Source organism: Aphelocoma coerulescens, assembly GCF_041296385.1.
Source record: "Aphelocoma coerulescens isolate FSJ_1873_10779 chromosome W unlocalized genomic scaffold, UR_Acoe_1.0 ChrW_unloc_scaf_1, whole genome shotgun sequence".
NCBI lineage: Eukaryota > Metazoa > Chordata > Aves > Passeriformes > Corvidae > Aphelocoma > Aphelocoma coerulescens.
In genome coordinates, this window is record NW_027184080.1 from 7,207,105 (window position 1) to 7,232,790 (window position 25,686).

A 25,686-nucleotide genomic window follows, 5' to 3' on the forward strand; every position below is an offset into this window, starting at 1 on the left:
GGGCACAGAAGAGGCTCAGCAATCAGCAAGAGTTACTACGGCACACAATGAAGGGTTCAGGGTGGCAACTTACATATGGAGTGTCACCAACACACAGCAGCATCAAAAAGGCAGGGAACAAGGAGACAACAATCCCTTTCTTTACCCTTGACACATGAAAAGCCCAGGGAGTCTCCAAAGATCAGGATGTAAGGTTTTGGGGTTTTAGCTTGTCTTTTTTTTTTTAATTCAGGGGCAGACTTCCTGCAGACAATACACTTCCAGCCAGCACAAGCAACTAGCTATGTCTCCCTAGCTGCCAATTTAATATTATGAAATGCTTCTATAAAAACATGCCCATTTAACCAGCACTAGTACAATCCTAGAGGCTTCACTGTCTCTTTCACACGTGTTGCATAGTGCCATTTTAGAGAGCCTTCATTACAGCTAACAATTAAATCCAATCAAAGCAGCTGATTCCCAAACTAAATTTTGTCATCATTTTGAAAAACAATGATGCCTTGGAAATAACTGGAATGTTTCGGAATATACATTTCTTTAAATGGTAGTTTCCCTCTGATTGAGACAGTGTTCCTTGACACTCAGACATACAAAAAGATTCTTTTCTTCTATACAAAAAAAATGCCAGAAAGCACCTGAAAGCATTTTCTGTCTGGGTTAAATAATAATATATAAATGTCCTCACTTGACCTTTTCGTTATTAAATAAAACCCCAAACTAACCCATATGAGTCTTTTTTATTTCTAATAAAAACCATATCTAATTCAAAATTCAATTAATTTCAAGGGGTTTGAACAAATTTGCATTTTCTTTGGTAATAGCTCACTAACAAAGTTGAAGCTGCCATTGGCACGACAAATGATTCTCGTGAGAATCATCATGAGAAGTGAACTTTGAAATGCAGTTATTGTTGGAAGACCAATTCTAGCTAGTGGTACTTAACAGGACAATAGACTAAACCAAGGCACTCATACTGCATACATGAAGTAAATATAAAAATGCAAAGCATGTAAAAATTTTGTAAGCTCTATTCTACACCATCAAAAATTACAACTGGGTAGTTTCAAAAAATATCTTCAGTCACTGTCAATGCTTAGCAAAGCATAGTTACTATACTGGCATACCAGAAAACATATTTACATGTGCAAACTGAGAGGGAAGATCTCATTAAAAAAAACCAAAACAGCAAACACCAGTACTCCTGTATGGACTTTATCAAAACTCCTTTTCACAAAAATATTGATAGAGAATTCCAACACACAAACGGTAAGTTTAAATTAACTTGTTACAGGACACTAATGATTAGCATTTGTAATACTGCTTCAACATGCACAGAGTTTTCTTACAAAACACCATTTATTGTAAAGCATGCAATAGATGCACTGGTGACAACTGAAGTATAAAAATAAACACAGTCACTCAGCTAAAAGAGTATTTGGTTTTTCTCATTTGAAAATGTAAATTATTTTTTCCAGATATACTTAATAATATTATTCTTTTACAAAAAAATGAGAAGTTTTGAACAATTACATCTCTCTTCATTCTGAATTATTTGCATATGTCTGACATCCTACTGTTCCCCAATCTTTGATCAAGAGCTCTTAAACTCTATTTAAACTGATTCAGACCATACTTAAAAAAAAATAAATCTAGTATTTCTAACTTAGAGCAAAGTTTATTAAATATTTAAATTACTCTCCATAATCTCAGTACATAATGAGTTTTATTGAGTGTCCCATGTACAGTAATTTCTCATAGGAGAGTGTTGGTGATGAAATAAAATGCAAAGAAAAAATATAAATGTAAAAAATCAAGATGTCAGGGATGAAAGCACAATGATAGTATTGTAGTTTTTGAGTTCTGCAGGTGGTGTTTTTTTCTCTTCCCTTTCCTTCCTTTTCTCTCATGCAAGCTCCCTTTATTATTGCCCATTACAGATAAACAACCACACTCTAATTGGACCCTAGAATCTCTGCTAATTTTGTAACACAAAACATGTCTCAAGCATTCAATTCATGTGACTGTCTTCGGCCACAGTAAGACACACACATACAGTGGTTTTCCACTGAAGTGATTTCCCACAGCACGCTCAGCAAACACACAGATTAGCAGAGCCTTTAGGGTCAACATTGTCTTGTTCTAATCTTGGTTTAAGATGCCAGGTGTTTGGCACTGTTCCCACAGGCGAGACATACCCATCCTAAGTCATTATTTGTATCATTAAAAGACCTAGTTTTCCTAAAGAACAGAGTACAGTATTCCTAATGCAATGAATTAAAATTCAGACTGAAGCAGAACTACACTTCTCTCATGTTTCAAAAAGAAGTTGAAAAATGCTTTCAACTCTCGGACAACTGTTTAATTAAAGGCTGCTTTAAATTTTATAATCCATAAGTGTTGTAAGAGTCCCTTTTCTTCCAATAACTCATTGATGAAAGGCTGGCATCCAATCCTATCATTCATTTAAAGAAAATATGTGCAAAAATAATTAAATTTGAGTATTCTAAGAAGCAATCAACTTTACTAAGATCTCGAACATTGAAATAATGCTTCCTGTTAAAGGGACACCTGCACTAACAGTGTTCAAGGGCTCGCATTCAGCTGATTAAACTACAAAATAATGCCCACCAAAGTGTTACTCAAAGAGATTTCCTCTTTTTTTTTTTGTGAAAACAAAGATTATAATGTAAATCTGAAAGCAAACCTTTCTTTTTTTAATTATGTAATTTAATCCTTAACTTTGCTAGTTGGAAGCCACGGCATGGGACAAGGTCCCTTTAACAAGGAAGGAGATAAGTATCACTTAATCAGGATGTGGGAATGGAATCTGTACCTATGGGTAAATGGCAATGCGTTCTGGGTTGGCTCAGCCCTTGGTTCTGAGTTCTGCGCCACTTCCGCCATCACTCTCTCGTCATCTGTCCCATTAATACTTTCTGGCGTTAAAGGAGACTGAATATCCCCTCCAGCTGATTCCTTAAGTAAAACAAACAAATGACACATTAGAATTACCAAGTGACCTGCTCAGGAAGGCCATGTGTATACAAGCGCTACCATTAATTCTTATATGAGATAGGAACTTTAGATAGTATTAATGTGAGGCTCACAGATTTCCAGCATCACTAGTGGCCATATTTCATCATGTGAATTTAATTTAGAAGTGTATTACTAGAGGATTCATATTATCTTGCACAAAACACAACTGACCTATGATTTATTTGCTAGTGTCCAGCCTCACGCTTATCACAGACCTCACTCTCTTACCTGATATTTTATGCAGCCCTCAGCCAGCTACATAACACGCAACTATTCGCACCAAGGATTTTTATCTTTTGTTTTAATTCTAACATGGTGAAACAAACAATTCTGATATGTGTTTCAAAATCTAGCTTTCATTTTATGCATTAACTAAAGTGAACAGTTGTATCAGGCCATCGATGGTGCATTCACAGTTTTGCCTATGAGCCATCTGTAAAGAAAACTTGTTCAGCACAATCCTTGCAAAACTTTCATAAACGTTAGCCTGGCCTAGCTCTCGCTGGTCATGGCATCATCTAGGAAGGAGAATACTCCAGTTATACCCAGGTAGCTACACCTGAAAAACTTACTGTCTTTCTTCCTAGCAGAAGGCACTGGTGCAGTTTTAATCAGCCCTCATTATGTCAACACATGCATTTATGTTTTGGCCAACAAACACTATTTTTCAATTTCTAGTCACTGAAGAGTGCTTCCTTTTTTTAAAAAACAAAGTACATTGTGTAGCCCAAATCCTAAGTTAGAACATTAAAGGTTTTTCAGTCCCTGTATGTGGTTTAATTTTAATATTTTCTTTCCTATTATATGATGTCATATAAGCTAAGTAGCTCATTTCAATTTCAAAATGTCTTAGTAGGCTTTTAGTAATCAAGTGTTAACATTTAACTCTGAGATAGTTGTGTTTCATTAATAGAGTTCCGTGAATGTCATGGAGGGGTGACTATCCAGCAGAGGACTGGTTGAATTACAGTATTTCCAAAAGCTAAGCACCTTCTATGGCCACACAGACTTTTACCATCTGCATGGAGAAGAGATAAAACTGCTATTTACTGTTATTAAACTGGAGCACAAGCACAGTGTCTGGAAGGCCAGCAGCTCCTCTTCCCAGGTCTTTGACACTGTGTAGAAAACTGAAGAACAGCAATCTCAGAAGAAATTGCAAGTGTCTGAAGATGGTCATGATCTTACAAGATCAGGGTCTAATTTTAAGCCTCCACTTGTAGCCTTCAACTAGTTTACAAGGATAAGGCTTTTTGAAAGCCAATATTGAATCTGATCCTATATCTATAAGAAATGATGCCCTTGACTTTGAGACTTGACCAGATGGAAAAACTGAATTCTTTTAAAGAAAATAAGATCTGGCCATCATTATGACCTTCCATAAAGCACTGGTGTCACTTAACCAACAATATTGTTTAACATTGTCATTACACTTTAAATTATATTAAGCATTTGCAACACAACAATTGTCAAAATTTTGCTTTTATTCTACTGTATTTCTCACATAGTGAGAGACATATCTCACTCTACAACTTGAATTATTGAGTAATACAGTTATAGCAAAACATTTTAACAATGACTTCAAGTTCTATTATATTTAGCATTCCTCAAGTTATACAATACACATGCACAAGTGTCTCCATTCTGCATTGTTACAGCGGGGATTACTGTAACACGCATATATCAAACCAGGAGTCCCGTGGAAAAAGAAATATCTATGGACAGATTCTTGATAGATGTTTCAGAGATGTTTATTTCTCCAGCCGCATGGCCGGGGCTCAGCTCAGGAACTCTGCAGTCACGGGACCCCGGGACCTTTTGCTCATCCCGGGGAACACAAACCAACCAATGGGGAACGAGGCTGACAGGGGCAGGGAAACCCCGTGTCTCTCCCCCCCCAGGGCCCCTCCCCCAGGGCCCCATGGCAGGGTGAGGGACCCCAACATCTCCCCCGTTTTATTTTAATAAAATGAGAATGAAAACAACTGGATAAACATAACAAGAACAGTTTCAAAACAAAACAAGCCACTCTCCTGAGTCTTTAAATGTCCAAACAGATTCTCTGGAACATCTTACGGCTGACAGAAGGGAGACAGAACTTTCTGAACATGCTTTGTGGGGAAACTGAGGCAGGATAGGGCTTGATTTCTTCCCTCCCCCTTTTCATCCCCCCATCGGCATTGAAGAGGAATTGTAAGGAAATGGAACTGTATAAGGAAGCCATGGGGTGAAAAACGGATTAGGAATAAACTGGGGATAGGGTAGACTTAGGAAAGGGTTTATATTGGGTATAGGGTAAAAGGGGAAATTAGGCTGCGGGTAGGGAAATTGCTGGGATGGATATTGTTTATAATTTTGTGCATAACGGCTGCCTTTGACAGGAATACCCCCAGGCCCAGTAACATTCGCTGCTTGTAAACCCTTCTTTCCTTGCACTATATCAAATTGAACAACTTCCCCATCTCCTACACTTTGCAGGTAATTTTTAGGGTTATTCCTTTTAATGGCAGTTCTATGGATGAATAAGTCTTCCCCTGTATCATCTCGTGTTATAAATCCATAGTTGTTTTTGACATTGTACCATTTCACAGTTCCTGTGATTTTCGTGGCTACAACGTCTCCTATCACTTGCTTGCGTGTTCGTCGTGGGTGCCGGTCTCGCGTGGCTGCTGCCTCGCTGACTCCGACGTCTCGGCCGGGCCCCCGCGTTGCGGCTGCTCTGCGCTCTCTGCACGGCCCCGCTCCGGCGCGTGTCTGGGCTCTGCGCGGCCCCGCGCTGCCATCGCCGCTGGCTCCGTGGCCTGTGAGTGGTTCTGCTCCGCAGACTCCACGCTGCTTCGAGAGCGGCCCCGTTCCGGCTCGGCGCTGCGCTGCGCGGCTTCTCGTGTCACTGTGGAAACCGCCGCTTCTCCCTCCACAGGGCTCTCCGAGCCAGTCGCTCAGAGCGGCCTGCCACGCCGAGCCCCGGTTCCTGGCTGCTCGTGGCCCACGGCACCCGCGGCGCCTGCGGCGTCGCTCCCTCACTCGCGGCCGCGTGGCCGGGGACCCCGAGACAGGGATGGGGTCCGCGGTAAGGCGCGCGCTCCCGAGGGGGCCGGGCGCATCCAGCGCAGGCACTTCCGCTGGCACGGCTGCAGTCATACACTCCCGGGATGGCAGCCGCGCGGTCTCGGCCACGGGAGAGGTATGATCTTCTGCTTTAGGGGTAATGGGACCATACAAATGCTCTTCAAGAGCGTCCCTGATTATAAGATATGCACGGAAAGCTTCGCTTTGATCCCATACCTTATCCCAGATCTCGTTCCAGAAACACCCCTCACAAGATTCAGGAGGTTCGATATCAAAAAGTAAGTCTCGGGAAATATAGGGGAACCTTTTGAAAAGCCACATAAAGAAGTGTTCTACATCTCCCGGTTGCATTACTTTTTTGTTTTGTTGTTCAAGGATTCCTTTTACTTCTAGATACATTTTTTTCTGTGGCTCAGAGAGCCCCATTTCCCACGATTCTTCCATAGTCCAGAGAGAATATCCAAACCAAGATGAGAAGAGAGAGGCCTAGAGTTGTTTTTTACTCACGAATTTCCTCAGGGATCGGTGTCTTGCCCGCATTCCTCCACCAGTTGTTACAGCGGGGATTACTGTAACACGCATATATCAAACCAGGAGTCCCGTGGAAAAAGAAATATCTATGGACAGATTCTTGATAGATGTTTCAGAGATGTTTATTTCTCCAGCCGCATGGCCGGGGCTCAGCTCAGGAACTCTGCAGTCACGGGACCCCGGGACCTTTTGCTCATCCCGGGGAACACAAACCAACCAATGGGGAACGAGGCTGACAGGGGCAGGGAAACCCCGTGTCTCTCCCCCCCAGGGCCCCTCCCCCAGGGCCCCATGGCAGGGTGAGGGACCCCAACACTGCATCTTATTAAATTCCTACTGATTAAAAAGCAGAAAATAATTAGCTTACACTGATTTATTACACAAATAGAAGGTTTTATTTATTATATGAATATAATTTATTTATTTTATGAATGTAAATTGTTACCTACTTTCAGGAAGAAAGTACTTATTTTATACTCAAAACTATTACTTTAAGTGTTAAAACTTTAGATGTAAAACTTAAATATTTTTATAGAACAATTTTACTGAACTGAAACTGAATTGAATTGAAATTAAAGTGTCAAAGGAGAGCAGATCTGGCAAGATAATCAGGCACATGAATTATTTGACACAAATTATGTGGGTTTGTCTATTATTAATCCTCTAATTTGATAAACAGTTTTCACTGCCATTAAATGAAAGGCATTATGAACTCAAGAGTTTCTTTGTTATTTCCTCCTCTTCCCAAACTACACTAGATGTTCTAAAAAACATATACCACATCTGCACTGTATAAAGGAGCCCTGGCCCTACTAATAAGTACCCAGGACTGGTGATGCCAAGCAGTATAAGAATAACAGTTGTCTACAATATACAAACTAAGCACAATAAAGGGGAACCAATCAAAAGATGCCTTAAATTTCAAAATCTTATAAACAAAATGCATGCACTCATAAAACAGTCTCTAAAGTAAAACAAGCAGACTTCACAGCACAGATCAGACCACCTTTTAATGGTGACTGTAAATGAAGAGTTCAGACCCTAGGTTCTGAGGCAGAGTCAGTTTATTTCAGCTCAAGTTGGGTGCCTCCAGAGAGGGACCCTAAACAAAGAAATCCCTGGGCCTTCACACCCTTACAGTCTGTGCATCTGATCTTCACATGCTCTGCACGCGCCTCTTGGTCCTATGGTGATTTCTGGTCTGGGGTCTTCTAACACCTCATTGGATTCTTTCTCCATGTCCAATGTGGGCAGGCCATTAACTCCTCTTATCTTCCAACTTGGGGAAGCCTTGGGGCCCTCCAGCATCTCAACCCTTATCTGAAGATATCCAGTCTTTCTGTTTCCTCCCTTGCTGAGCCATTCATGCTGACAGTTCATTTAAAGTTCACCTGCAGTAGCTTTTAAGCAGGGCCCACTCATGCTAAGCTGTAAGTTACAAGTAAACTTAAACCTACATAACTGATTTCTAATATTCTGTAAGTAAACTTATTTAATCTCCAACAGTGACTAAATATGGAATAGAAGAAAAAAAGGATTAAGTGATTCTAAAACCATGAACAAAACAAACCAAAATAATTACACCTTTGTTTTTATTATTATATTGTTTTCTGATTAAGTATTCCATACATGTCTCTGTCATCATTGTTCTTCGTATACTGGCAATGGCATAAGGCTGCTTGCTACTGATTCAGATAGTATAATGTCTGAAATATTTGTTCCGGTATAGAAATTCACACAATATCCCACTTTTTCAGCAAGGTTCAGAAGTAAATTGAATACTTCAAAGAAAAAACCAACAGATGATAAAAACATGACCATTTAGCCAAAAGCAACCACCTCCTTGCAGTATAAAAATGTTTGATACTAAAATTTTCCAGGCAATAGCTATTCCTAATATTATAGGAGTGTCTCAGAACCACAGAAGAAAGAACTGGATTATTTTGATTAATTTGACTACTTTTATTTACTCACCACACAATTTCAGGAATTAACAGAGTTCTTAATCTGATATGACCAGGGTCAAAAGTAATATCGGAAGAAAGATTCTGTATTAGGAAAAAAAGAAAAAGAACTGAGGTTCAGACTTCAGTTCTTCAGTTGTTTGTAAGACTGATGGGGGTGAGGGTGTGTCATGGGTTAGCTAGCATAGTCCTGGAAGTGATGTTCTTGCAAAGGGGTTCTTACAGCTCCTCTATGACCTGACAGAACCTATCAGATGGCCAGTTTGAATATGGACAATTCTTTAAGCCACTTAAAGTTGTGACTGCCTCTGTGATCCACACTTAAGAATAGGAAACTCCGAGGCAGAGCCTCTCTGTCTCGTTTCTGGTGCTGGGACAGGTGGCTGCGTGCCCCCTGGGGGGGGCCAGTGGGCCCTGCCCAGGCTCTGCTTGGGCCAGGCCAGGCCAGGCCACGGCCATCCTAGAGCTGATGGGCCCCTGCTGAGATCCAGCAGATCCAGCAAACAAGGCACTGCTGTCCGGCAGAGGTCATGTGACCGACAGTGATAAGCCACATTCCAGCTGCAAGGCCTAGGTGAGATTAACCCTTTTAGTGCTGTCAAGAGCTGAAAACCTGAGGGAAGAGAAAGAGGAGATGCTCAAAGCTGAAATTCTGTTGTAAAGCTATGATATATCAGAGTACCCGTTGTAATTTCATGAAGATATGGGGGGTGGAGTGTTCAGTTCAACTTGTAAGCAAAAGCACCTGCGCTGAGATAGGCAGATGCTGAAGCAGCTGTAATTTCATGAGAAGTTTGGATAGGGAGAGATGGACCAGATGAAGACTTTTGCTCCAAATGGGAAAGGAGAAAACCTCAGTTCCTAGAGATGCTCCCAGAGATTTCTTAGAGATGAAATGCTCCCAGAGATGGGTGAAGAGAACCTTTGTTTCTGAACAGCTCAACCTTAAAATTGTACCCCAAAAAACTTCAAGAGTGGACCCTCGAAAGCAGTTGTGGGAAAAGCTGCAAGTTGGGAGGAAGGGACTCGCATGCGAGCAGAGAGACTCCTCTTCCTAAATGGACTGAACAAAGTTATTTGGAAGTGGTAAACAGACTGAACATCTCAAGGGTTGTCTTTTTACATTTCAGTGGGAGAAGGGAGAAAGGTGGAGGGAGGAGGAGAGTTCTGAAGGTGTGGTATGATTTTTTTTCTTCTTTTCGATCTGTTAATAAACTTCTTTATATTCTTTCAAGGTTGGGGCCTGCTTTGCCTTTCTCCTAATTCTTATCTCACAGAAGGTAAACAGTAATGAGTATTTTGAACCAAACCACTACTGGGTGCAACCCCACAGCTTGCACTATTTAGTTCTGTACTTGAACCTAATTAACATTAGTTTAAAAAATAAAGGAGGAAAAAAAAGGTGGTACACACAGAGTTTTCAGCCTATTGATTCATGCTACTCAGTGAACTCCAGATGAAAGTGTTGCACTTTCAGTGCATAGGCAAGCCTGTAACTGAAAATAGATCATGGGTGGCTTACCACTGTAAGATGCAGGAGTTTATGACATGAACAAAAGAATGCATTTTTTTAAAGCAGTACCATAAGAAATTTAACACATTTTATGTAAGTTTTAGAAGTATATTTTAAAGTTTTGATATGGTGTATCTTCCTACCTATTATTAATTTAATGCAGAATGATATCTGCAAGTTTAAGACAGCAGAGGGATTGACACTTGTATGTAAGTGAGCTATTGTTATAGAGCTCACTACTCACACACTACCTCCCAATGCCTTTCTTGTCATAACTTCCTTTAAAAGCCAGGTTCCTACAAAGTCTTGACTGGCCACTGAAAATATCTCTTCTTCCTTTTCCTTCCCCTCTCTGCAAAGGATCACTACATAAAAAGGAAAAAAGAGCAGTAAAATGATTGAGAAAGACAACACTGGAATTAAATGCCTTGCAGCCACTTCTTGGCAAATAATCAAAATAACAAGTGCTCCTTCAAATGTCTCTGGGGTCCCACCTTCCCTCCCCAGTACCAAGCACCCGTCTTTCCCCCAGACATAAATTTCTTCAAATAAGCCCCAGCTCTATGGAAGCACTGCAGTCTGTGGTGAAGTCATCACTTCTCATCTGCTCAAAACACTTCTTTCTGGAGAACTAATGAGAAGCATTAAGGATGTGAAGACGACTCTGCTATGTGTCAGCACTTGCACTAACTATCTTTTGGAATAACACACTAACTTATTAACACAGCTAAAAACCAAGAGATGAAAAGTAAGGACTGAATATTAAATTATTCCTAAGTATGCAGTAAATAAATTGCAGTTCTCAATGTGTATTATACAATTGCTTGAGATTTCTATAGCTGACAACAGTAAAAAATGCTAAGCTTCAAGTATAAAGGGAAATCTGGAAAATAAACAATATTAATAGCTCATACAGATTAAGAAAAAGCTTTAACCCTGGGCAACTGCTAGACAAAAGCATCTTGTCTCTGAATGAGTAGCTCAAATTTATGTCCAAACTAAATAAGTCACTCCATTCAACAGTTTCAGATTTAACTTCTGAGTGCAGACTATTAATCATCATGTTAAAAGAGAAACAGAGTAGTTCTTCTGCCCATAACACTGAGCAACTAGAGGCCTGGCTGAAGCATTTCACTGTTTCTAAAGTCCAAGTGTATACTAGGTTATAATAATTCCATTATTTATGCATTTATTAATGGAAATTATGGAGAGTTTAGAGAGAGTCAAGAAAACTAATAAAAGATTATGCCTTATTTTCTCCTGTTACAGTAGAGCAAGCAGTTTCCCTTTAACAGCAAAAGCCAACCTAGCACTTGGGTAAAATGCCTATTAGGAAAACATGAGGTTGGTTCATTTTGTATTCTTGTGGTTTCCACTGACTTCTCTTGGAAATACGCCTGATGCAGCTTTCTGGTGGCAATAAACCTATTCATATAGCACGTGTTGTAATGTATTTGAACCCTGATAGTGTGCCCCAGCCAAACCATCTTCAGTTATTCTTATCAGAGCCCTCAGGAATTCATCAAGGTTACTGAAATGTAAACTGCGCTAAATTGGGAAAGAAGAAACTGAGAAGCAGAATACCAAAACAGCAAGAAATAGATAAAGAAGGACTGTGCTGCACTGGACTAGAACCAATTATATTTTCTGAAAAGTGCATGCAGGGCGCGTGGACAAAATAGAGGGACCAATCAAGTAATGCATGATCGTGTGTACAGTAGTTGTAAAATGCATAAGTAGAGTGTAATGTAAACAATAAATGGCTTCTGTGAAATCACATGGATTCATTGCTGGTGACCTCGCGACGTGATAAACGCTGCGATAATGAGGCAGATCAGACCCTTTGGATGCTGAAGGGGGTTCTGTGGAGTGAAAAGGCGGGAGGCCCCAGTCGGAGCCTGCCGCGGCTGGATGGCGGCAGGGGGAGTCGGAGGACGGCTCCATTGGAGTTCGGGGAGCCGAAGAAAGCTCCTGGGAAAAGAGCTCCAGAAGACGTAGGCTGCAGCAGGTGTACCCAAAGAGGTGAGCGGCCGGGGGCTGGAGGATGAGGAAGGGACTGTCAAAAGAGGAACAGGCCATATTCAGGGTCCTCCAGCATATTCTCTTCAAGACAGATATTAAGTATGACCCGGAGGTCTTGAAAAGACTGTTAAGATGGGGTCGGGAGAGAGGATTTTTTGCCACCCACGGGAGTGTTCTCAGCACTCTTGAGTGGGAAAGGCTGGGAATCGCTCTCTGAGATGCCGTAAGTGATGGATTAAAAGAGACTAAGGGACTTAGTATGCTATGGAAGTTAATAATAACGGCACTAAGGCAAATAGAAGCAAAAAAAACAGCTGCAGTAGGGGCAGCAGCCCGTCTAGAGCCGGGCAGTCCCACGGCTGCCTTTCGGACATACGCACGAGAATTCTTTGGGGGAGAAAACCCAGTTATACTGTCCCTACCTTCTGCACCCCCACAGTTACAGGCTCCGCAGCCCACGCCAGAACCAGAGAAAATGGAAGTGGATGAGCTATCCTCTCCGCAGCCACCAGAACTACCTAGGAGATGTCCCATGGTATCCCCTGAAGAGTTAACAGTAGCATTAGGGGGGCGTGTGTATCCCCCACTACCCCCATTGAATCAGGGGGGGATGGGGAAGCAGAGGTTAAATGATTTGCTAAGAAGTTGTTTGTTAGAAGCAATGCATACAGCTGGCTCAACACTTATTGTGCCTACCAAAGCAGGATGAGAAGATATGAGACTATTGATAAAGGGAAGGAATCTTGACCAAAGATCCTGTTTTCAAACCTAAAACTAACTTAAACCAGCCTTGAAGTTTGGACTTGGGCCAGGGACATAAAGAGCATGCACAGGGAAGCAAGGTGAAAAGTTCAGAAGGAGGAAGACCCTTTACTTCATCTGAGGAAGACCATTACTCCATCTCAGCGACCCCTGCCCACGACCACTAGACAACACTGCGCAAGCCCAAGCGCAACGCGGATGTAAATGACTTTTGGGCTCATTGTAACACTAGGCGAGGCTAGGCAGGGCTAGGTGATGAATATGTATAGGCGTATTGGGAAACTTAATGAATATGGAACTTGTAACCCGATATATACCAAGCTGAATGCAGCTGTCTGCATGCATGTCTTTGGAGGAGCTATCCCCCATGCGTCCCAGTGCTGGAATAAACATACCTACTTTATTACTTATTCCAGTAGTGGAGTCTTTTCCGCATATGACCATCGCCGTCTGATTCACCGAGGCTTAGTCAGAGCGGGGATTCAAATGCAAATGGCGGGTATTCAAAGGCAGAGCGTTTGCGCCTCTTTGAAGAGCATAGGCGGCAGGAGAAAGAAGGAGAAAAACAAAAACCGCTACTGATGGCGGAAGAGAGAAGGAATACTGAATCAACTGCTAAATCTGTGTATCTCGGTGCTGAGTTTTCAGACCGTGTTGGCAACGGGGATCGCGAGGCCCAGCTCCCCGGGGGGGGTGGCCCCGATGGGGGGTCCATCCGCCCTGTGACTCCTGCCGAGGAAACAGTTTGGCGAACAGAGAAGAGGGGAGAACCGCAGGAGCGAGAAGGGGAAGAAGGGAAATTCCAGCCGGGGCAAAAGTTAGACCAGAGCCAGGGAATGCAAAGAATGACTGATGTCCCGGCTCAAGGCTTGGAGCGGAAAAAAGAAAGTCCTGACCGCGGACCCCCGAGCTGCCCTGTGTCCGACAATCCTGCTCGGTGGTGGCAAGGGATTATATGGGAGGCTTTGATTGAGGGTGAGTTTATTCCCCAGGTGTTCCCGGTAATAGCTGCCCTCGGTAATCCAAACCAACACCCGTGGATGGGGCTGGATTGGAAGCTCATCCGAGAAGGGCAAAAGGCGGTAATGCAGTATGGATTAACTAACCTTTCTGGACCATATTTTTACTAGTGGTTTAATGACTCCGTTTGACTGTAGAAAGCTGGCAGAAATATTTTTAAAACCCACACAGAGACTGCTATAGCAAGCGGACATGGAAAGGCGTATAGATGCTGCCGTGGTTGAAAATCTTGAGCTCCCTCAAGGGGACCCTCGGCAGTTTGCCACCCCAGACATGATGTTGGGGAAAGGGGCAGCAGTAAAACTGACCCACAAGCTCAGGCGCGTTTACATACATCAATTTTGCAGCAGTCTCAGTAGCTAGCACGGGAGGCATTCCGTGCTGTCCCAGACATGGGACTTCCGTCACCATCCTAGACAACCATTAAGCAAGAGGCAAAGGAGACTTTCATGAGTTTCATAGATCGTCTTAAAAGTGCACTTGATCAAGTTGCGGGAATGTCTCCAGATGTAAAAACTGCCTTGGTGTGGATGCTAAGGAGCAGAAGCAGAGGAATTTTCCAGCTGCTGAAGCATTTTGTGAAGTTTTCCTTTCTCATGCTTTAGCTGAGAAACAGTGAAAGATGGTTCTGTAAACTAACTCTTTATCTTGCACCTGCAAGGTCTTGTTTTGGTTCACTGGGAAAAATATTTTGAAAATGGGTGTTATGCCATTCAGCCAATCCCTCTGGGAGGCAGATGGTCAAGCATCCAATGGTTTTATGCCACCCTTGCGAATAAAGCTATAAAAGCTGAATTATATAATTAAATATAGCCATTTCTGGCCTTTGAACCCTATCCTGGACTTGTGTCATTTCTCGCCGTCCCTGGGGACAACAGTGACACCTTGGGAATGCAATTGGCTGTGGAAAATGCTAACCCTACCTGTAAGAGGATCTTGCAAACCTTGCCTCGAACTGCCACTTTGGTGGACATGGTTGATGTTGGGAAATAGAATTATTGGGATCAATAAACGAACTGTGCAAGCAATAGGGCTGGAAGTTTTTAGGCTTGTGTGTGAGAGACACTTTCCATGGGAAAGACCCTGTGTGAAGGAAAACAAACAGCCTGAGAAAAAACAGGGAGTGAAAAACTTGCAGCTGTGCTATCCGGGAGTGAAACGAAGGAGGTGAGCACAAAATTCTTTTGATCATAACAAGACTGTGGAGACTTGCCAATGTAGGTCCAATTATGTAGAAATAGAAATGTGTCTTGATAAGCTTTAAGCCACTTAGGAGCTGACAAGCTGGTATACTATATAAGTGCCTTTGGACTGCTAATAAACGGAGTTCATTTATCAACCATATTGGTTTTGGACTGTCTCTCTCTCTCCCCCCGCTGGGGATCCGGGCTCCTCGTCCCGCGCAGCTTCTAACAGGTTGAAGTTTGTTCCAGAGTTGGAACTTCAGAGGAAAAAGCCGTTTACCTAGCAGAGGCAATGGCAGTTGCCCTTAAGCCCCTGGTCCAACAAGGAAAAGGTAATTCTAGCCAGAGATGTTTTAACGGCAGCAAATCTGGCCATTACAAAGAGCGGTGTCGGGAGAAAGCTGCAAAGGAAAGTAAGCTAACAGCGACATCTACTGGTTTCTCATGAAACTGCAATAGATGTGATAAATTTGGGCACCAGGCCACTGAATGCAGATCGAAGTACAAGAAAGACGGAAGGCCTTTGGGAAACGAGGGACTGAGTGCGAAATGGGGACGCACAATGACACAAATGTTCCCCCCCCAACCAGACAGCTGCCTGGATATCCTCAACTCAGCAACAGCAGGAAACACCGGAGTGGACTTGGCAACAGCAATAGAAATAACCCTGCAAAACACTGATGTACAGGTCATTCCATCAACGGTGAATGGGCCTTTGGGGTATGGGCTTAGTGGCCTGCTGACAGGGAGATCATCCACATCAAAGCAAGGCATTTTTGTCTTGCCTGGACTAATTGATGCAGATTACTTGGGCAATATTGGAATAATGGTACAAACATTGAGACCACCTATCCACATTCCAAAAGGTACCTGACTGGCTCAGTTAGTTCCTTTTAAAGCTCAGGTCCCTAGACAAGGGGTCATGCAAGGGAGGATGGAGGTTTTGGGTCGACAGGAACCCCTGAGGTAATGTTTACGTTGCCATTATCGAGAGATAAACCAATTAAAACCATTACTTTTCAGTACCCGGATGGAGGAACCCTGTCAACAACAGCCGCATTGTTGGCCAAGGGGTCAGATGTCACCATTGTTCCCTCATTTGCATGGCCTGCAACATGGCCTCTGAATAGTCTGGAAACACCGGTTATGGGGGTGGGGGGGCGTGCGAATTACTCGAGTTAGTAAAACCCTCTTAACAGTGTGGATTGAGGAAGAAGCACATGTTTGTGCCCAGGTGAAACCCTACATGATGAATACAACAATCTGGCTGTTGGGACGGGATGCACTGAGTCAGATGGGTTTCTGTCTCACCAATGAGGGTTTTTAGCGGCGGCCATTGAAGGGCAGCCAATCCTAAAATTAAAATGGTTAACAGAAATGCCAATATAGATTGATCAATGGCCGCTATCTAAAGAAAAGCTTGCCCTTGTTAATGAATTGGTTGAGGATCAATTGAAAAGGGGGCATATCATTCTTTCTACAAGGCCCTGGAACACGTCCATTTTTACAATCCCTAAGAAATCAGGGAAATGGCGATTATTACATGACCTTCAAGCCATTAATTCTGTAATGCAGGAAATGGGACCCCTGCAGCCTGGCCTGCCCTCACCATCAATGTTACCTGTCAATTGGCAACTGTTAATTATTAACTTAAAAGATTGCTTTTTTACAGTCCCTCTGCACGAGGATGATAGTGAGAAGTTTGCCTTCTCAGTGCCATCCATTAGCAAGGCAGAGCCAGCAAAGAGGTATCAGTGGGTTGTGTTGCCACAAGGGATGCGTAATTCTCCCACAATGTGCCAATTGTATGTTTCCTGGGTGCTAGCTCCATTGAGAAAACGGTATCCACAGTATCTTATCTATCATTACACGGATGATATTCTGATAGCAGGGGAACATATAGACGTATCAAACCTGCTACCTGCCTTACAGCAACAATTGCAGGAGGCAGGCCTTCAAATTGCCCCTGAAAAAGTTCAACAGCAGGCCCCATGGAAATATCTTAGAATGCTTATTACTGAAGCCCAAATTTGGCTCCAAAAATTAACAATTTGTATGGAAATTCGGACTTTGATAGATGCTCAAAAATTAATTGGGGACGTACAGTGGATTTGTAGTACCTGTGGCATAACCAATGAAGACCTTGAGCCCCTAATGCCATTACTGAAAAGGGGAAGTCAGGCCAATTTGCTGAGCGAGCTGACTGAAAAACAACAGAAGGCTCTTACTGAAATTGCTACTAAATTGGGTAATTCCTTTGCAGATCGTTGCTCTCCTACTTTGCCATTGTCCTTGGCTGTGTTGAATAAGGAAAAACATGTGATGGCTATGCTGATGCAGTGGGATGGCCAGGCTAAACAGCCACTAAAGATCTTAGAGTGGGTGCTTTTACCATTCAATTTGGGTAAATCTGTGACTACATGAATGGAGGCTATAGCAAAAATTGTGGTCAAGGCACGGAAATGAACATTGGAAATTGCAGGAATGGAACCCCAAAATATTCTTCTTCCATTAACTAAGGATTACTTGCAATGGTCATTACAGAATTCAGACACCTTACAATGGGCATTGTTGAATTTTCCAGGTCTCATTAGTACTCATTTTCCCCCTCATAAATTCTTTTCTTTATATCAACAGGTCAAAGAACTACCTTGGTGTCTTGGGGTGACTTTATGATGTGTATCCCCTGTTGCTGCCCTATGCCCAGGAATTAATTTTGTGCCTTTCTATGCCTTTAAACTGAGCCTGAGAGGGGGAAGGAAAAACTGAGCAAAACTTTTTCTAAGCAGTTTGCAGCTTGTTCAAGGTCACACAGAGATAGAGACTTTTTTTTTCCAGCTGCGGCAGGAGAGCAGGACAGAAGGGAAGCACCTGGCTTGCTTTTCTTTCCAGCCAGCTCTTGGCAGCTTTTTCCTCATCTCTTTTTCCTTCGGACAGTTGAACTTTTGTTTTCCTGGGACTTTGTTTTTTTCCCTTTTCTCTCTGCTGGACGGTTTCAACATCAGAATACATTGGGAGGACTTTCCACTGAGCCCTTGGCCCTGGAGGTGGGCCCACCACCCCGTCCCAGCTCCAAGGAGGGGGAGAGAGAGATCTACGGAAGGACTCTGAAATTTTCCCAGGTTTCTCTCAGCAGGGAGAGTGTTTTTATGATTTAGCAGTATTATCCTTTTCCTGTGTGTTTGTTAAATAAATATTTTTTGTCTCTTTCACGTTCCTTTGACGAAAATTTATTTTTCCCGAACCTGGTGAGGGAGGGGTGGTTGTGCCTTCTCTCAGAGGATATATTTCTAAATTTGACCAAATCGGCACACTTGGTTATCAAAGCAACCTGTAGAAGGCCTCATGGTTTTCACTGATGCCAGTCGAAAGACTTCTAAAGCAGGTCTGACTTGGCAGGACAAAGGCAAATGGCTCAGTGAAATCCTTGAGGGACCAGGAGACTCTTTGCAGGTTCTTGAGTTGAGTGCTGTTATCCGGGTATTTGAAAAATGACCAAATGCCGTTGTGTCCTCTGGGAACAGTTCCCACTCAGCCCGGTCAGCGCGGGACACAGCAGGCAACGGGGGCCAGCCTCTGATATTGGAGGGATCGGAGGTCTGGCTTGTGGGTCCTTCCAAGGGACCGCGGCGATAAAGGCAGACGGAGGAGGAAAGGGGGCAGGCTCAGAGTTGGGTTAAATCCAGAAAGTTTATTGGTCCTCTGAACGGGAGGACCTCAACCACCAGGGGTGCCCAACCCAGAGCACCTGCAGATCGCGTGCCGGGGCATTTTATGGCGGGGGGGGGGGCATGGGGGGGGTGTACAGAACAACCAACCAGGGAAGGGAAGGGTGCGGCAAGCAGAACGAGGGACACATAAGGAAACCAACTATAACAGGGGAAGGGAGGGGCTCCTTTCCCAGGACTAATCACCTGGCCCCCTGGCTAGAACTTTCCAGAAGCCTGGGAGGGGTGGCAGAGTGACAGACAGGGTCCTGGGAGGAGATAAAAATTACAGACAGGGTGATTTAAATAAAACAGGGGGGGTGCCAACTGGGGTACACCAAACTTACAGAACATGGGGGGGAGACCCGGACTGAACTAAGCTAACACACTCCCACAACCAAATGATCCTGTTAACATTGTTTCTGATTCTCTTTATGTAGTAGGTGTTGTTGAGCGCATGGAGCAATCGTTACTGAGAGAAACTCAAAGCCGGCGGTTGTGGCAACTCTTTGTGCAGCTATGGCAGTTACTTAATTCTGGCAAGCAGGATTATTTTATTCCCCATATACGGAGTCACTCTGGATTAACAGAAGGTCTGGCCTTGGAAAACGAGAAGGCTGACCAATTGGTGGCACCACTTTGGGCCTCTGCTTCTCCCAATATTGATAAGTTTGGCCAAGCCAGAAGGACTCATGAGTTCTTTTCATCAAAGAGCAAAGGTTTTACACAAACAATTTGGAATATTGCTGCAGAATGCTCAAGGAATCATCTCAACCTGTCCACAATGTCAGGGTATGATTGGTGGATTGGGTCCTGGTGTTAATCCTTGCAGCCTAGGGCCTCTGCAATTATGGCAAACTGATGTGATTATCTATGACCCTTTTGGTCACTTCAAACGCCTTCATGTAACTATAGATACCTTTTCGGCCATGGTTTGGGCTACTCCTATGACAAGCGAAGGGTCTCGTTTTATCATTTGACACTGGCGAGGCTGTTTTGCTGTAATGGGCTTGCCTCAGGAAATCAAGACAGAAAATGGGTCAGGTTATATAGCCCAATGAACCCAAGATTTCTTGTCTCTTTGGGGAGTGAGGCATAGCACTGGCATTCCAGGTAACTCTACCGGACAAGCCATAATTGAAAAGAACACATCAGGTACTGAAAGGGCTGCTTGATAAACAAAAAACGGGAGAGGATGGGCTGAGCCCACAGGACAGAGTACTGAAAGCAGTTTATGTTATGAATCATCTATGGTTAGTAGGTACTCGCAGTGACCCACCAGCGTTAACACATTACTCAGGTTTGCAGCAGGATTCTGAATTGATACAGCACCGACCAAAAGTACGTTTAAAAATCCTATGTCAGGGTCATGGGAAGGACCTGTGGAGTTATTAATGGGGGGAAGGGGTTATGCTTGTGTCATTATGGATAAAGGACTCCTATGGATACCAGCGAAATGGATTCGCCCTTGGCTTGAGAAGGACACTCCGATCCCTAATATTACCGATAATTAAACATTGTTTCTTTTTTTTTACTTTAGGTGTTGCTGCTGCTCAAGCCCTGGTTATGCTTAATAAGTTGAGATGTTGGACAGTCAAACAGTTAAATCAGGTATTCACTGATGTAGATAGTATTAGACAGTACATTGCAGAATAGAACTGTTATAGATTTTTGTTATTGGCACATGGGCACGGGTGTAAGAATTGTGAAGGGAGCTTTGTAATTACTATTAACCATTACTGTATTGCTTTGTGTTATTCCATATATAATGAAATTGGCGATCCGCTTGGTGGAAAACATAGAAAAAAGGGTTTGGCTGCTGCAAGAAGAAAAAGGGGGAATTGTTGTAATGTATTTGAACCCTGTTAGTGTGCCCCAGCCAAACCACCTTCAGTTATTCTTATCAGAGCCCTCAGGAATTCATCAAGGTTACTGAAATGTAAACTGCGCTAAATTGGGAAAGAAGAAACTGAGAAGCAGAATACCAAGACAGCAAGAAATAGATAAAGAAGGACTGTGCTGCACTGGACTAGAACCAATTATATTTTCTGAAAAGTGCATGCAGGGCGCATGGACAAGATAGAGGGACCAATCAAGTAATGTCTGATCGTGTGTACAGTAGTTGTAAAATGCATAAGTAGAGTGTAATGTAAACAATAAATGGCTTCTTTGAAATCACATTGATTCGTTGTTCAGAAGTCCTGAGCTCCCTCAAGCATGTTGCAAACTGCCTGCCATTCTTGTTACATCAAAGACCATGAGCATACTGCAGTGCAAAGCACTCAAGAGATGCACTAATTCAATGAATGAAGATACACTCCAGTTGGAGGTTAGGATTTTTCCTTTTTTTTCTTTCTCTCATGTAATTTTTCTCCCATTTGTTGCCTAAGAGATGGGAACAACGGATACTTAAGAGAGACAAAAGATGTGGCCAGGGAAGGGGGAAGGGGTGCAGTTTGCTATCATCTCTTAGCTGGGGGGTTTTCTCTTGGGAAAGGCAGAGATACCTCGAGATTTTGGCTGGGGGGTGAGGGACTGGGCTCAGCTCCTCGCTGTCTCTCTCTCAGGATCAGAGTGGAGACAGGTGGGGTTTTGGTGCTGGACTGTTGCTGCCCAGAGGATTTGCTCCCACTGCAGAGTTTTTGTCCCCCCCTGCTTCTCCTTATCATGGGTGAGCCTTTGCATGCAAGAGCAGCTGTTGAACTGGGACCTTTTCAACACATGATCTCACTGAGAAGGGGACCCTGACCCCCAACCCCCTCCGGAGGGAGTGTCTTCCGGCTGCTTGCGGAAGCCTGTCTGCCACTGCCCAGTCCCGCTGTTTTCTGCTGCTGCTTTGGGCTTTTTTGTTTCACTTTAACCTGACATCCTGTGTCCGCCCAGCCTCCCCGTGGCTCCTGCTATGGCTTCGGAGGTTTTGCTACACTTTGTTTGCCACCCCGGGCATGCTCCCCTCTGCTGTTCCAGCCTGCTGCTCCAAGGTCCCAGCTACAGTCCATTTCACCTTCTGGATGGGCACCGGGACCAGCTGCCCCCCGTGAATTTGCAAAGGAAGCCCCTTTTCTATCTCTTCTGCTGGCTCACCCCCCCTTACCATGTGGACAGGCAGCTGAGCTGGCAACACAGCACCCCCTGCACCTGCCCTGCCCAGCCGGGAACCAAAAGTGCCCCTGCTGGCTGTGACCATAACTACACCAAAGGAGAAAGTGCTTGACAGCCCAGAGAGGCTGTTATTGGGTCTCTGTTTTTTCCTGTTTGTTGTTGCTGTTGTTTTTGTTTGTTTGGCTTGTTATATATATATATTTATATATATATTCTAGTAAAGAACTGTTATTCCTTCTCCCATATCTTTGCCTGAAAGCCCCTTAATTTCAAAGTTATAATAATTTGGAGGGTAGGGGGTCATATTTTCCATTCCAAGAGAGGTTCCCGCCTTCCTTGGCAGGCACCTGTCTTTCAAACCAAGACAACTCCCCAGAAAAAAAAAGACTCAGCTGTATGAATCCTACTCAGCTCAGGAACCCCTGCTGTAGTTTTAAAGCTGCTTCATCCTCCAAGAGGAGAAAATATTTTTGTCTTTTCTATTGCTTAAAATAAAGCAAATAGCTACACACGCAGCCAGAAACACTGGAGGGGAGGGGTATAAAAGCCTCATAAAATGTATTTTTTCAAAGCAATTTCAAAGCATCCATTTTCAAGTAAATTAATTTTAGTCATGACTAATGTAAATTTGACTATATTAATTTGATTTCCTGTTAGGTGTATATTAACTCAGTTCATATTTTGAGATGTCTTTTATAAATTCTTCTGTTACAACATGGCTAACAATAAAACCCCAGAATCCACACGTCAGTCTGCCATCTTCCTTCAACACATTTCACAAATGAATACTACAACAGGAGGAAATAAGTAAATATAGTTTGCTGTTTTAACTTCAGTTTTTGTTGTAATGAGTGCATCGCCTGAGGTTTCATAGATACAATAAGAAAAAACATAAAAGGTCTTTACTATAGACTTACATAACTGCTCACCATCTTTACTCATATTTTCTGGGGAGAACTCAAAGAACGAGATGGGAATAAACAAAAGTACAATTTCATATTAAAGCAAGCCCCTTTGACACTTCTGCAAAGTATATTAAATGCATTTTTAGACTTCTTGACACTTCTAGCTGACTGATGAGAAGATTCAAGGAAACTGTGAAGTACTCTGTTCGTTTTTAATACAACGTGTAAAAGATACGGTAACACAGACTATGAAGTACTAGGCTTGAGTCAGGCAATAAGACTCACTTGAGAGGGTGTGCTTGTTAGCTCCATCTTTTCTTGGGATTTTTCCTTTGCTAGTCATGCAGCTTCTTTGAATTCCTGAAATTTTTCTGCAAACTGAAGGTACATGTTCAAAAACAAAAGGAAAAAGAGAAAGAGTAGGTGTGAAGTTGTTATATTACATGCAGAACAGAATGCTGCAGTTAATATTTTACAAAGTCAAATTCTGACAGTAGAATTTTTAAAATTTTTCTCATTAGATACTTATTTAAGATAGCTACACAGTGACATACCTTTCAGACATAATGTACTCTGTTTATATGACAGGAAATTTATGATGCAACAAAGTTTTGTTTGTTGCTGATAGTGTTAAAAAAAAACACCTCATATGGTATATAATCATGATAAGATGCCTTGCACAGCTACTTTCAGGTTTTACTGTTTTCTTGACAACAAATGATCTGGTTCTGAAACCCACTATGGTCACTATTAGCCTAGAGCCTTCAATGGGCTTCATTCTTTCATGACTGAAACAATATCAATTTCTTCCCAAATTTTAACAGCATTTATCATTTTGGTAGCTAATTTAGAAAGCAGCAGTAGGAATATTGAGTCAAGTTCATTTCTTGATTGTTCATTGACATGAATCAAGTTAATAAATTAATTGAACTGAACACTCAAATATACCAAACACTAAACTCAAGAATTTCACATTGAAATACCTTATGAAGCTTGATTTCTCTGCTACATGTACATCTTACAGAAAATAGCTAAAGCAGCAATTTAGAAATACATGCACTTTTAAAATTGATAAATTAAATCAATTTATTAGGAATAGGGCCTAGATTCTCTGGCTAGAGAAAAATTTGGCTTCATAGATCTCAGCTTGATACTATACTAACTACTATAGTAACTAAACATTCATTTTGGCTTCTACTGCTTTTATATAGAACATGATCTTATTATGATCAGCTCAAGACTGAAATTATTCTGCAATAACACTGGAAACTTCACCAACACCCTCTAAATCTCTCCAGCAGCAGCATACAAAGAAACTGTTTTGCACTGCATGTATTCAAAAGGGATTAAGAGTACCTTTGTGTAACTCAATCTCCTCAACTATTTTCAATCAGAACTTCATTTGCTGTTCAAGATCTAAAAAACCTTATTGTCTTTAGACTACTTCTCCTGGTAGGCTATTAGTTTTTGAGTAAGTATCATTTCTTACCACTGGTATCCTATATTTTGTCTGTCAGGTTATTTAAAAGCATGTTTCCTAAATATAGAAGGAGACAAAATATACCATCCAGAAACTCTAATTAAGTATCAAAAAAGGTCTCAGAACAGATAATAAAATTGGCAACAGATGACCAGAACTTCATTATACTTATTTAAGAGTTGTAGATAGACCACAAAATCTAATGGATAACCTATTATTTAAATCAGCTTTAGGACCAGAGGATTGGTAAGTGAGCAAACAATGTTGAGATTTAGAATGGCTGAAGACATAGACAGCAGTAAATAGAATCTTCTGTATCATGGTAGTAGAAATTGTTAAAAAAAATAAAATTAGTGTATTGGGTTTGCATGGCCAGGTTTTCAAAGCCAATGCCAGATGGCTCCAGGACAGACCCAGAGCTGGCCAGAGCCAAGCCAATCAGAAATGGTGGCAATGCCTCTGTGATAACATATTTAAGAAGGTAAAAATGTTATTGCATGGAGGTAATTGCACTCAGAGAAGAGAGGACTGAGAATATGCGAGATGAACAACTCTGCAGACACCAAGGTCAGTGGAGAAGGAGGGGGAGGAGATGCTCCAGGTGCTGGAGCTGAGATTCCCCTGCAGCCCGTGGTGAAGACCATGGTGAAGCAGCTGTGCCACTGCAGCCCATGGAGGACTATGGGGATGCAGACATCCACCTGCAGCCTGTGGAGGAGACCCATGCTGGAGCAGGTGGATGTTCGAGAGAGGGCTATGAACCTGTGGGAAGCCTGCACTGGAGCAGGCTCCTGGACAGGCACCTGTGGACCCATAGAGAGAGGAGTCCACACTGGAGCGGGTTTCCTGGTAGGCCTTGTGACCCTGTGGGGGACCCATGCTGGAGCAGGCTGTGCCTGAAGGACTGCACCTCATGGAAGAGGAACCCATGTTAGAGCAGTTTGTGAAGAACTGTAGCCCATGGGAAAGACTCACACTAGAGCAGTGGGATGGACTCACATTGGAGAAGTTCATGGAGAACTATCTCCTGTGGGAGGGACCCCATGGTGCAGCAGGGGAAGGACTCTTCCCTGAGCAGTGGGAGAAACCACAGGTGATGAACTGACCATAACCCCCTGTGCTAGTTTGAAAACAAACCAGTGGGAGGCACCAAGCCAAAATAACAATTTAATGGAAATTAGAGAAAAGGAAAAGAAAGTAAAAGAAAACACTGAAAGAGTCAAGATACAACCTGAGTCCCTGTTGGGCAGGGTGGTGGTAGCAGTCCTCTGAAGTGGTGATCCTGTAGTAGAAGGGGTCTGCTCTTCCTCAGAAAGTCCAGTGGTGGCTGTGTAGCTCCTGTCCTCTGGAAATCCAGTGGAAAGAGTGTCCCTGGTGTTCAGAGTTCCAGA

General features: G+C 42.8%; 1 pseudogene; it reads right to left on the reverse strand.

Annotated features, from left to right (window-relative positions):
• The window catches only part of LOC138102682 (homer protein homolog 1-like), a 282,281-nt pseudogene that overhangs the window by 249,985 nt on the left and 6,610 nt on the right, over nt 1-25,686 (reverse strand).